Source organism: Fistularia commersonii, chromosome 22 (assembly GCF_037954325.1).
Source record: "Fistularia commersonii isolate RoL2024-O1a breed Wild chromosome 22, RoL_Fcom_v1.0, whole genome shotgun sequence".
In the NCBI taxonomy this organism is placed as follows: Eukaryota; Metazoa; Chordata; class Actinopteri; order Syngnathiformes; family Fistulariidae; genus Fistularia; species Fistularia commersonii.
The window spans coordinates 10241338-10255193 of NC_141305.1; the positions used below are offsets into that span (position 1 = coordinate 10241338).

A 13856-nucleotide genomic window follows, 5' to 3' on the forward strand; every position below is an offset into this window, starting at 1 on the left:
TGACACCCCCCTCCTCCACCACCCTATCCCTTCTCTCTGAGCACAGACATGGCCACTACCGGTCCTGCCCACCAGGAACTTCCACACACAGCCCCCCCCCCCCCCCCGCCGAACAGCATCGGCTTCTAAGGACAGCTCTCCGTCACCCCACCTCCCCATCGCCTCACCTAGACACTGACATAACCACGGACAACCCCCCAATCAACCCATTCCCCTGAACACAGACATGGTCACCACCGCCCCCCCCGGAAGCTTCCTCAGACAGCCTGCCCAACCCCAAACTACATCCATGGGAAGATTAACAAACACACAACCACTACTCCCCCCATGCCCGTTAGCAGTCCCCTTGGTCAGTATCCCCCACGTCACCCCCCCCCCCCCCACATCCCCCTGGATACTGACACTGACACTCCCCTCCACCCCCTCCCCAACCATGGCCTCATCTTCACCTCCAGCCAGGTGGAGAGGGAGTTCTCCAGGTTGAGGCAGAGCTGTCTCCTTTCCTATTCACCCTCTTCACCTCCAACTTCCGGTACAACTCTTGTTCCTGCCTCCTCCATAATAAAGATGACTTTTCCATCGTTGGATGCATCAACGATGACAACAAGATCACATTACAGTCACTTGGCAGACGCTGTGCCAGGGATGGAATTCAGAGGTCTGATCATGAGTTTTGTTGAGTGGAGCAACCAGAACCACCTCCTACTCAACATCTGCAAGACCAAGGAGATGGTGTAGGACTTCTGGAAGAATCGGAGGAGACGGGTACCAATCACCATTCAAGGTGACGGGGTGGAGATAGTGGACTCCTACTAGTACCTTTAAGTCCACATTAACAATAAATTGGACTGGTCACATAACACTGATGCACTCTACTGGAAGCGTCAGAACAGGATGTTCTTCCTGAGTAGGCTGAGGTCGTTTGGCGTCTGTAGCGGGCTTCTCAAGACCTTCTACCAGTCTATGGTAGCCAGCGCACTCTTCTTCGGTATCATGTGCCGGTGGGGTGGTGCCTGGACTGTTGAGGTCAATAGGCTCAACACGATAGTTAGGAAAGCCAGATTGATGGTGGGACTGAACCTGGACCATCTTCGATTGGTGGCAGTGGGGAGGGTGATGGTCATACTAGGAGCTATCCTGGACAATATTTCTCACTCCCTGCATGTTGATCTGTGGCTGACGGGCAGCCACTGATTCATCCCATTCCGGTGCAGAAATGAACGCTTCAGACGCTCCTTTGTGCTCATGGCCATCAGACTGCACAACATCGGTCTGGATGGCACACAACTCTGAGCGTCCTTAGGTACACCTGCATTACACTTGCTCAAGACAAAATTTCAGACAGAAAGACCCTGAAACAAGCAACAACCGAAGACAGCTGCAGTAAAGGCCTGGCAAAGCATCACAAAGGAGGAAACCCAGTGTTTGGTGATGCCCATGGGTTCCAGACTTAAGGCAGTCACTGCCTGCAAAAGATTCTCAACAACATATTTTACTTAGCGTTATGTTTATTTGTCTAATTAATTTTGAGCCCCTGAAATGAGAAGTGTTTGTATAAAAATAGCATCAATTCCTACATGTTTAATTATATATTTTTGAATTATACCTTAAAGTCTGCACCTGAATTACGTTGTAGTTGTTTTATTTAAAATCCAATGTGGTGGCATGCAGAGCCCAAATCATGAAGATTGTGTCACTGTCCAAATATTTCTGGGCCTAACTGTATATGTGTATATTTATGTACACACATACTGACCTGTGCTTAAAATTTAGATTTTTCTATTTTGTATCATTGTGCCCTTGTGTGAATGTTCAACATTGATTGAACACAGAAATGCATTGTGACAAAATATCTTTGCATACAAGCAGACATGTCATATTTTGTTATTCCTTGGTAGAAAAAAACAAATCAAATCAGCCTGTGTTAGCTGAAGCTGTCCTTCATCCAGACTTGTGGGGTTCATTATCTGAGAATTGTCATACCTCTGAAAGATGTTTGACATTCAATCCAGGACTCAATCCACCATACATTACTTTGCTTTGGCGGCTTTGCTGCATCGATGAAGGCAAGCATCAAAAATCTTCACAGCTCACCTCGAGCCGCTTGGCCCATTTTCTGTGAGCAGCTTCTGTCGTCCTTCTTCCAACTTCCTTTTTGTTTTTCCCTTCATGTTTCCATCTCGATGGCTTTCAACCTGCCTGTTGCCCCAACGTCTGATAACACTAAACCATATTTCTTATACACTAGATCAGCAGATGAGCCTTTGTGAGTTTATCCACCTGCTACAGCACAGAGCTGACATGATTTGGTACAATGTGGTTTGTTTACCTTTATGTAATAGCTATTTATGCAGCTTCAACTTCGGAAGGTTGCCACTGTGAATACCAATCTCTGATGTAGCCTTGCTGTGCTGCTGTGTGCTCATGAGTTCCCTGCAGCTGCTGAACAGCTTTCAGGCTCATATGATATGCACTGTTCGCACTTTTTAAACTCACTACTTTTGCAATGAAAATACATTTTTGGAGGTATTAACTTGCAAGTCGTGTTTAAATTATTTTTTTGACACCCATCAATAATCACAGTTTGCATTGGTTCAAGCGGCTCACTGAACTCCTTTGCAGCCATGGCAAGAAATTCAAAGTGATGCAGAAAAACATTTAACATCAATAGTCATGAATTTGCAACCAGTAATGTGAAAAAAAAAAAAGAAATGTGAAATATTAAATAGCAGCAGCCGTAGCTATAGTGTTGAAATCTTCTTGTCGTGGAAACTGGACTTAAATTTCTGCATTTGAAGATATTTCACCCCTCATCTGGGAGGCTTCTTCAGTTTTAATGACCTGTCGGGAGTTTCCAAATATAACATCTCTGTATTCAATGTATACAGAGATGTACAACCATTGTCTTTCTCTGTCATATACAGTACATGGGCAGTTACAGTTCTTCAGTTAATCTGTAGCTTTTTTTTAGACTGTGGGAGGAAACTGGAGAACCTGGATAGAACCAACACTGGAGAACATGAAAACACAGGACACATGGGGGAGAAATCAAAACCGGATCCTTCTTGCTGTGAATTTTTCTTTTTTCCTTTTTCTTCATCTTTTTGTAAGATGTCAAGATTGATGATGTGATGTTTTTGTAAAAAAACAAAAAAATTCTGGGCAAGAAAGCGTTGAAAAAAGCACATTGAAAAGGAAAAAAAATCCACATGATATTATGGGATTTCATTGTATCCTAGCTTTCATAGCAGAATTCAATCATTTCCTATCTCTAATTCTTTCCATCTTTTGTTGCACGCAGCATACTTGGCAACTACTGTTTGACAAAGAAACAACTGCAGTCCACTTTGTGTTTGTGCATGTGTGTGTGTGTGTGTGTGTGTGTGTGTGTGTGTGTGTGTGTGTGTGTGTGTGTGTGTGTGTGTGTGCGTAAGTGACAAAGGCGACTGGCCAGTACTTTGACCATAATAGGAGACTAGCTTTTCAAGTCATGTAAAGTCTATTCATGCACATTTATTTTTTCCTTGCAATATCCAGGTATCAACCTATTAGAAGTCAGATCAGAAGTTAGATTAGGGCCTTGACTTGGCTTTTCATTTACATACTTTTGAAAAAGAAAATACTGCTCTATTTTTAATGGAAAATTGCAGAATAAATATATTCTAAGTGTAGGAACTACACTTATTTAACAGTAAGGACAGAAAATGCAATAGCAACACTAAGCTCCTTCTTAATGGCTACACCTTTAATATGAATATTTCATGTCTGAAGACAGCGTACAAGACAAAAGGTCATGAAGTGAAACATTGATGTACCTGAATTAAATTAGTCTCAAAGTCAGTAGATTGGATCAGCAGATTTCAACAAACTATTTTTTTACCCTGAATGGAATAATGACCAAAAAAATCTTTTCACTTCAAAACCAGTCTTTCAGGGAGTTTTAATAGCCACTATGATGCTTCAGCTGAATTATTTTTTGGGGAAAAATCCATTTAATCAAGGTGAGCTTTGGAAGAGACACTTTTGTATTAATTTTCTGGAGACTATCAATCAGGCAACCTTTCTCAGGGGCTTCAAGAGAAAGGAACACAATATCTGATGCGTTCTTCGTCCTCCTCAGAGGCATTCTGTCTTGCCATTTAAGTCATGAAGGGTCACTCACCACCACCAGCAACTCCACCTACAATAACTTGACACAACCAGCAGTGAACTCTTGGGACCTCTGATCAACCAAGAAGAGTTACTTCACTGAAAAAGGTCAAGGACTCTCAAGGTAAATGAGGCTACATTTGGGGAACTTCAGCTATTTGATCTATTTAGCCGTTTGGCTCATTGATGTTCAAAATAGATGACTACTATAATTTTTGACAGGGGAAAATAGAAAGGAATTCAGATGAAAGTGACTTTGAAATAATTCATCAAGCACTAGTTCAAACACGGACTATTTTTGAAAGTGGAAGTTGTTTTTTTTTTTCTTCCACCACTTTCCCCCCCAATAACTTTATCCAGGCAGAGGATGTGTACAACTTCAGAAATGACCAAAATATAAAGGTTAATTTTGACCCACGTGCCAATGTTCAGGTTTCTCCTGTTCTAATTCTTGATGCAGAAAAGACATTAAAATGTGACTGCAATCTTTATATATCTTTAATTCTAATAGCACAAGACACAAAGAATGTATATCACAAATTTGATACAACTGTGTGGTTGTGAGAACCTTCAGCATATTGTAAAATGAGCTGACCGGACAACAACACATTAACTCCCCCCACAATATCTAAATGCAGTCCTGTCAAAGAGATAAAGAAACCAGATCCCTTCCTAATCATGTTCCGTGTTACGTCATCTATTAACATCTATATGTGTCCAGCGCCCAAATCTGAAGAGGTTGGAAGACAAGGAAGTGGTGGAGCCAAAGGATGTCAACAGTACAGATAATCAGGGGAAGTGTTGCTGAAAAGACAAGAGTTACAGCAGGAAAAAGTTGTTATAAACACTGATTAAAGCTATGCAAATATTCCTTGTTATATAGTGTTGTGGACATGCAGTGTATATGTAACACACAGAACTGGGAGCAAAAGTTAATCGCAATTTCAGTTAGACTAACTTAACTTTAGTTCATCTGCAAAAAAAATTTGGGTATATCTGGGTCATGGTTGACATTAATATATCCACTGGCTATTTAATCAATGATTAAACTACTCATAACAGCATAACTCTATTTTGATTTTCACACATCAGCCAACGTAATGGATTCAAATTACGACTTATTAAAGCAAGTTGGAGCCTTGTGACTGAAAAAGAGCCTCCAATATAGAACCGAATATACATTTTTATTTCCCTGGAAATCATATATTTTAAGACCTTGATGCCATGGCTTAATTGTCTGGTAGAACCATATATTTTTGTGTGTGGTTTTCTGGCAATCGTTTCAATGCAATCTTACCAGTTGTTAACCGGCTGACTACCACTGCCATTCTCCATAAATGATCATATCAAATCAGAAGCTTAAAATTGTCTCAAATACCAGTGTCCCTTTAGGCAGTTATGTACATATACTTATATATTACTATATGTGTGTGTGTGTGTGTGAAATACAGCTTTATTTAAAATGATAGAGAAATTTAATATGATGTGGAATTGATAAAAGGCAGATTAATTGGTAAACTAAATTTAAATAGTTTAAATAGTTTGTTAATGAGTCCAAACTACCGGTAATAAGGTCAGCATTGGTAATTATACTAAATGTGCAGTTGTCCAGTTGTCTCTCTCCTTTTCAAATTAGTAAAGATGTCACGTCAGTAAACTTCTCCATAGTAAATGAGAGTTTACAGTTTTTCTGTGGTGGGTTAAAAGGTCTCTCTCATTAGTTGCAGAACTGAATGAATAATCACATAAGCTGCGAGTAGAAATGGTACCAAAGTGAAATGTCCTGCACAGGCAAAGTAAGGAGACTATGGACATAATGGAATGATGTTAAAAGTAATTACATTATCAAATAATAGCACAGTAATTTACCTACCAAAAGTTCATCATGGTCGCACATTTCGTTTTACAAGAAAGTAACCATGATTTAAAGCAAACAGTGGACACTGTGCAGTATATCCAGTGCTGTGCAGATATTTTGGTTTGTGTTGCGTATCAAAAATTTCAAATGTATTTTAGCTCTTCACAATACTCTGTTTAAATTAGATTTTTAATCAGAGCGGCAGGCTTCTTCTGTTTTGCCTGGTTGCTTCCTAGGTGGCCACCAGGCTGTGACCAGGGCCTGGGCTGTGTGTGGAGAACATGTCGGTGGGGGCAGTTGGAGCAGCAGGCGGGGCAGACGGGCTCCTCTGACCCCTTTTAGCTCTGTCTGGACTATTGGGGCCTGTCATTTAGGAGTGCAAATTACTTTTTAATCGATCATATTCCCTGCACGAGCCACTCCAAGCAGCCAGTTTCCTACTTTTTGTTCTATTTATGGAAGCTGCCTGTCCCCAACTGTTTGTCGATATGCAGGGAGAGAGAGTGAATATGACAGAAAGACAGACAGAGAACAGCAGGGATGTGTATCATTGACCGATTGACGCGAGTAGAAATAATCTTCTTTACACTCCTGACTTATGTCTGAATGGGTTTTGCTCATTAAAATCAGAGTAGATGACATGCACTCTGATAGCAAGCTGTTTCGCAGCAAACAGTTTCTTTGCCGATGCAAAAAGGAAAACGCAGTCATTCCAGGGCAGTGAAACATGAGCAACTAGCACTGCTCAATAACATTACCAGGGAAACCCCATCATTCTTCACCAGGGCATTACATCCAAGTACGTCATTTTTTTTTTTCACAGAATACCCACAATGTTGCAATGACCAGTCTAGATTCTGTTTTCTTGAATCTATTTAGATTCTCATGTTCAAGGTCAAGCTCCCACCAAACACCAGCCATGCTGATTAATAACCTGACAGGACCCATAATTGCTGCTGATTGTTGAATTAATTTTTGACAATTTGACTTTTTCATTTTGACTAAAATGCCTGCTGGGGCTCGCGAATATGCCAGCACTTTTCGATACTTCTTGAACAATTTTTTTGTTCTTTTCATATAACCAAACCTCCTCTTTGGTGAAAACAAATATGGGAAAAAAAAAACAGTGGCTGTTATGCCGTCACAAAAGAACTCACAATGTGCAATACCAGTGAAAGAGGCTGCCACTTGCAATCTCGTCAATATCTGATAAGAGGTTTTTGCAATTCAAAAGTTTGTTTTAGTTTTGATTCTCTTTTTTTTTTCTATACACTAGGGAATATGTCATGTGGTGTTACTCCAAAAGCAAAGATGAGCCCTCTTTGACACGGTAACAATCATTTCCCGATTGTGACGTCTATATGTCGAGCCAGAGCTCTACACATATAGAAGAAACTAAACTTCAAGACTCGAGGAGGAAAAGAGAGGAATCAATTCTTGGCTGTGGGTTCTGACAGGCAGGACACCAGCCTTCCCATGTAGCTCAATGCTGCATTCCTCATGTGCCACTCAGCTATTATTCAAGCAGCTTGTCTTTGTTTACCGCAGTTTCTGTTGGCAACTTCAACATTCCCCTTTCCTTCATTCTTAACTAATCGGTCTTCCACGACTGCTAGTCGTGAATTTATAAGCCCAAATTGTACAGCTGCTATTGTCCCTCAATGATTCACTTGGTCAGTATGTTGACTGGGAACTGTTTCAGTTACCCTGTAAAGTGTGCACTTAATTTAAAATGTAAGGCTATCATCTAACAATGTAACTCCTCTAACAGCTTATATCTGCTAACCAATATAATTCAGAATGGATTCATGAAACAATCATTATCTAGATACTAAATGTTTCTTTGGCCCCTTCTTTGTTTCGCCTATACACACACATTCCACTGTTATAAGTCTCGCTCTCTGCACAGCATCTCCTTGTTTTGGTTTACCAGTGGCAAAATGGATGTCTGAGCTATGGTTTATTGAGGACTTTTTAGTGGTTATAACTGACACCTAATGTTTAAGATTGTGAAAAATCTCACATTTTCTCAGAGGCCAGAGATATTAAACATACCTTCCTTGATTAAGAAGACTTTTTTTTTAATTGTCCACTGTTTGATAATACCTTGTTTAATGTTTGCGACAAAATCTCTGTGATGAAACAGTTGCTTGGAACTGGGATTAGATGGCATCTTCTGACATACATTTAAAACTGTTTTTTTTTTTCTAAAATACATTTGTTTACCGCACATACAATCTCAGTACCTTATACATTGCTGTTTTAGGTTGCTGAAAACTTAATTTCTAAATCAACACACATGAAAAAGCACAGAGGGATTATATAAACAAAAACTCATTTGCAAAACAAATTAACATACTGCAACCTATCAAAACCACTTAACTTTCATTTACATGGCAAGAACATTATACAAAGTATTTCCTTTGACTGTGTTGACATGATCAGGTCAGTGTATTCACCAGTTTTACTCATTTTCCTAGGTGTACACCTGATGATTGACTGTGGTCTGATTAAATGTCAACCTGCCATGATATTTGTATGGGTCTTTCTTCTCAACCCAAGGTGAGTTAATCTCTTTTTAAATGTAAACAGTTGAAGTTGTTTTTTTCACCCACATTTTCATTTGTTGATTTATTTTTACTTAACTCCACTTAATGCAATCAAAAAAAATGGTGAGATCCTCAAGTTCAGAGTCCGTCATAAGCCACAAAACCAAACATTTTTCTTCAGGGAGCCTGATAGTTTATTACATTCATAGGCGGTGATGAAAAGAGTAATTTTCTTTTACACAATTTAAACTGTCTTTTCAAACTTTTAGATAGTCTGCCATTCAGATTAAATGGAAAAGCTACTTGGTTTACAATTAAAGTATCTTTTGGATCTGTGGACAAAATGAGCAAACACTAAACACATTCTCAAACTTTTTGATTCAAATAATAGATCCTGTTGCATCCTTTGATTCTTTAAGAGGCATTATCTTTATTGTTTTTGCCCAAAAGTGGTCATCTTTCTTTTTTCTGAAGTTGCAAAGATCTGTTGCCACCTGACAAACTATTCTGCTATTGATGTTGGTTGCCCAGGAAATGCAAGCTGTAGTTGAATCTATTTATGGAAGCTTGTTGTCTCTTTAATAAAAAGAGCAGACTCTTTATTCATTGATTTAGTGGCACTCAGAGTTCCTACAATATGTTTTACCTTTATGTTTCTGAGATTTATCCTGTTTCTGGCTCGTAAAATTGGCAATTTACATAGTTTGGCAGGCAAATGTGGATCCCGACTCCAATCAGGTTCTGTGTCTTTTGTGGCCTTGTACTATTTACTGTGCAGGCTTTTCTTGGGGGACCAGTTCATTTCCAGGGCTGTATCCATGCAATTCTGCTGGGAGATGCAGCCCACCCCACAAAGAGTTATCAGCTTTAAGGCTCAACAAGAGGGGAAAAGTCATGGAAAAAAAAAAAAAAAACCTTTGGTGCAAAATTTAAATACAGCCACGCTTAGACATGTGGTTACTGAAAACACGGGGACTGGAGCTTAATGCACCATCCACCACTTCCCTCAGGCTATGATTTTCTGTCAGTATAATTTGCTTTTTCATGCTTACAAGCAACAAGTTATACAGCTAAAATACCAAAAATATTATTCATAACTTATTTCACTTTCTACCTCTCTAAAGCTCTAAAAACTTCCCTTTATCTTTCATGACGATGGAAAATAATCCACCGTCTGAGGATTGACTTTCCCCAGCATATTATATTAAACAGAGGTCAAATCAAGGACACATACTGGTATACTACACATGCTGGCAAGGCCTCACCGCCACCTGTAATGCAAGTAAGAGTCACTCAGTGGATGACATTCTTGAATTATAGCCTAAGAAAATGATCTTTGCAGTTGTGATTCCTCGCAGGACATCTGTTATCAGTTGACCTTTATGTAGTTGCCTACATCATCATGTATACTATTATCTTGTCTATTATAATGGCGGATTACAAAATGTTTAAACATCTCAATGATCTGTATATAAAGTGTACATGTTGGACTGCCATTTGGATGGTAAAGTCTGTCAAGCAGTCCGCTTTAAATACTCTCTGCAATTTTAATGCTATTTTTTTTTCCACAGTTCATTGATGATCTATACTGACTTGGTTGTAATTATGCCAGACGGACAGCATATTGAGGATCGAAGAAAAGAAATCAGTTCATCATGTTCAGATTGTGACTTTCAGTGGAATGATAGACAATAGCTCACTATTTAACACTCACTATTTTGGACCGGGGGTAGACTGCCGGTTCTTGGGCGTCTAGTGCCTTCGGATCAGTTAAAAAAACAACACGCTTATACGATACTTATTTCAATTGAGCCATGTCACATTACATTTCAGTCTCTTATGACTTGTGTTAGCCTCTGCCGGCTACTGGCTTCTGTTGGAACTGTCAAAGATCAGTCAGAGAAGACTTGTTCCTGTTACTTGAGGTTAGTGTATAGCATCACACTATACAGTTTCTCAGCACCAGAAGTTATAAGATAAACTTTATTGATCCCTAAAGGGAAATTCCTTTGTCACAGCAGCGTAACAGTTTACTGTCAAAAAAAAGAAAGAAATATGAATATGAATATATAAACAGAAAGGCAGAAGACAGAAGATAGCAAGACAAAAAAAATCCATGAATAAATAGACAGCAGATAAATAGATGGCAGACAACAACAATGACAACATCAGGGATGCCAATGGGCAACATCAAGGAACGGTGAGGGTGAAAAATGCACAACCAGGACTAAACAACAATATAAATAGAGAGACAAGAATAAATAGCAATGAATAAAATAAATGAATAAAAAGGCAGGATATGTGCGGACAGGGACAGACAGAGAAACAGCAGTTAGAACATGATGTCCTATAACCTTTTCAGTCTTTCATAAGATGTTTGACTGCAAAGTTGGATTTGCAAAGAAATGACTGCATGATTGTGATCACAGATGAATATCCTAATTTCACTTACTTCCATCTTTCTCATATCAGGGTGTTTCAAATCCTCCCTCATCAATGGAAGTCAGGAAAGGTCAAGTGGACTTACTCAGGGTAGAACCACTTGCAATCCAGACCCTTTTCTGCAATCAAGGTCATTTTATCCCTAAATCCAGGGCTGTCCAACATGGCACTGGTTTAATTAACTCTCGAGAGCTTCTCAAAGAAAGGCCATTTTAATAGTGTGGGAATGCATATTAATCTACTGGCAAGGGGCCAATTACGGTTGACAATCACCGTGTGTGCAGGCATTGTGTGCACTAATTTGACCTCGCCATGACTAAGCTCATTTACTTAAATTTTCATGGTCTCAGGTTCCACGTAATTGAACATCAGAAAGTCTTTGTCACTATTATGATAACTTATAATTCATATTGTCGTTTTAAGTTAGTCCAGCTCCATGACTTCAAAGTTTTTGTTTGTTTTGAAAGTTTAAATTTAAATTTTGAGGAAAAGCGAGTCAGTAGAAAAAACACAATGGTGATCAACAGTTTGGATCCCAACTGGACTTAGTTATATCTAGATATAAAGGTCACATTTAGTCAAGTACACTTTTACTGCTAAAGTGAAAAAAGAAAAAAGCATTTTGTGTACTTTGTGGGGATATACTAGTAGTGATGTGGCAGTGGGTTTTTATCACGTCAGTGTAGATAAATTGCAAATTGTAATTTTTTGTTACACAGTGTAGCCGTATTAAACTGAAAATGCCTTATTAAATTTTAATGCATTGCCATCTTCCTATGTCAAAGACTTTATTGATTTTTCTAAATGTATTTATGTGTTCATTTACTTTTACCTAAGCTGGTGTCAGCATTGCTTATAATATTTTAGAGAGCCATATTCATTGAATGGCATATGCTATAACTACGTGAAGCAGTCAGACTTTGTCCTTTACTTCACCTGGACGGAAATAACGATTGCCAGTGGTGTTGGGAGTACAGAGGAGGACATTTTATTATGCACCGTCAGCTCATCGTTACATGTTATGCCTTCTAGGGCCGGCACACCCGCGAACTCACGACAATTCTCGCTGATTTAATGCTCTCCCTCGCTGAACTTTCCATTTCACGGACAACTTTGAACAACCCATATTTTGTTTTTTTATTTGAAAGAAGAGGGATCACTTGCACATTGGCAATTGATTGGTAATTGCTTGTTGCCAACATGTTTAAGATAAGATAAGGGATTTGATTTATCCTGTGCCATCATTCAGGAAGTCATAGGGGAAAAGTTACCATAAGTGATATTATGTTGCCTTTTTTCTTGTCCTCACTACCCTAATGAAGATTAAGTAGCCACTTTTGACTGGAAGCAGCACCTTGAGTCCCTTGAGAAACAGGTCAGATTGGGACTGTTGTAAACTCAAGGCCAGTTTAATTCAGTGTTTTTAGGAAATTATGGGTGCGAAAATTCATGGGTCTGTTTCCACTTCAGTAATGATTATAACTATGCTCATAACATGGAGATCATCTGTGGCTAAGCTCTTTTAGTAACAAACAAACCTCAGAAGATTGCATGTTTATAACGCAAACGAAAGTGGGCCTGGAGGTGCGGCAGTGTAAAGCAGCTATTTGTGGAATCTCCAAACATAAGTTTGGTTAGACTTAGTTGTTACCCTAAACAGTGGTCCCTGCTCCTTGCACCGTCGTGCCAAGAGTTGAAGTGTTTTATATTCTGTCACTTATATTTTTAGTAGGCAATAGAAATCGTTTGGGACCAACTGCTCCTCAGCCTTGGAGTTTGTTAGCTTGTGGGCATGTTTGCAACCACTGTCAGTATTAACTCCAGAGTGGGACAATGAAAACACGTGTTTAGCTCAACTGGATCTTGCTTTTTGTGTGATTGGACTTTTATCATATGGTCAAAACGCCAGCCATGGAGAACCGCTGCCTTCAGTGTGCGACACTAAAGCATTTTCTGTATTTCCCAAATTTGTGCTGTTTTTTCATCAGGTCACTGTAGCGAGTTTCGAGTCACCGGCTGGTAGCAGAGAATTGCAATATGCTTTGTCGAGTTGAATCTATCCACTTTTCGAAGTTTTTCTAGTTGTACCCCAAAAATTTCAGGTGTATGTGTTGCAGCATAGAGTTGCAGCAGAGTTTGCGTATGCTCAAATACCGTGGGACATGCTATTTTGAGTAGCTGCCTTATGATTTATCGGAAGGAATATCTCTGAGTTTGAATGATTTTTTTTTTTTTTTTATTTTTTTTTATACGTCATCGTAGAAATACTATCTGGCTCAGATTTATTTCAGAAGAGTCAGCGAAGTTGATAACAGACCTAAAATGTAATCTGAATGGATAATGCTTATCTTCAAGTGGACCAATAAATGTAGAATGATACAGAACAAATGAATACCAAGAATTGGATCATATTTGAATGTATAAATAGAGTAGCATAAAAACCTTTATTTTGAGGACATCACTATACATGTGAATATGGACAGGATTGTGGATGAAAAATGAGTGAGGATCTCTATCCTTGCACTCACAGTCAGGATATGATTGGAGTAGAACTTGCAATTTCTCTGTCTTACAAGAAGCAGCATAACACAGAGTATGATACCAGCAGTCAGGCAGCCTGCTCACAGACTAGATATGGTGCTTGAACCCGTTGAAAATGGCTGAATACCGTTGGACCCTGCCCCAAGGTTACCGCCAAGCCATGCATTGTAGCTCCCCCAGGTTGTATGTCAAATGTTTTGCCAGCTTTCTCTGCTCTGCTGTCAAAGTATAGACCTGCTTTCCTCTCTTCAGTTGTTATAGACATCATGTCAAGTTCATGTTTGGTGTCTAAAGGCCTCTACGAGAAGACCGACGAA

General features: G+C 39.3%; 1 protein-coding gene across 11 annotated transcripts in view; it reads left to right on the forward strand.

Moving 5' to 3' along the window:
- Positions 1–13856, forward strand: part of arvcfb (ARVCF delta catenin family member b) — a 234626-nt gene that overhangs the window by 43810 nt on the left and 176960 nt on the right. For all 11 annotated transcript variants that reach the window (XM_086169839.1, XM_086169840.1, XM_086169845.1 and 8 more), the window contains exon 2: positions 8488–8569. The gene's annotated coding sequence lies outside the window, so the exon portion shown is untranslated. The remainder of the gene's footprint in view (positions 1–8487; positions 8570–13856) is intronic.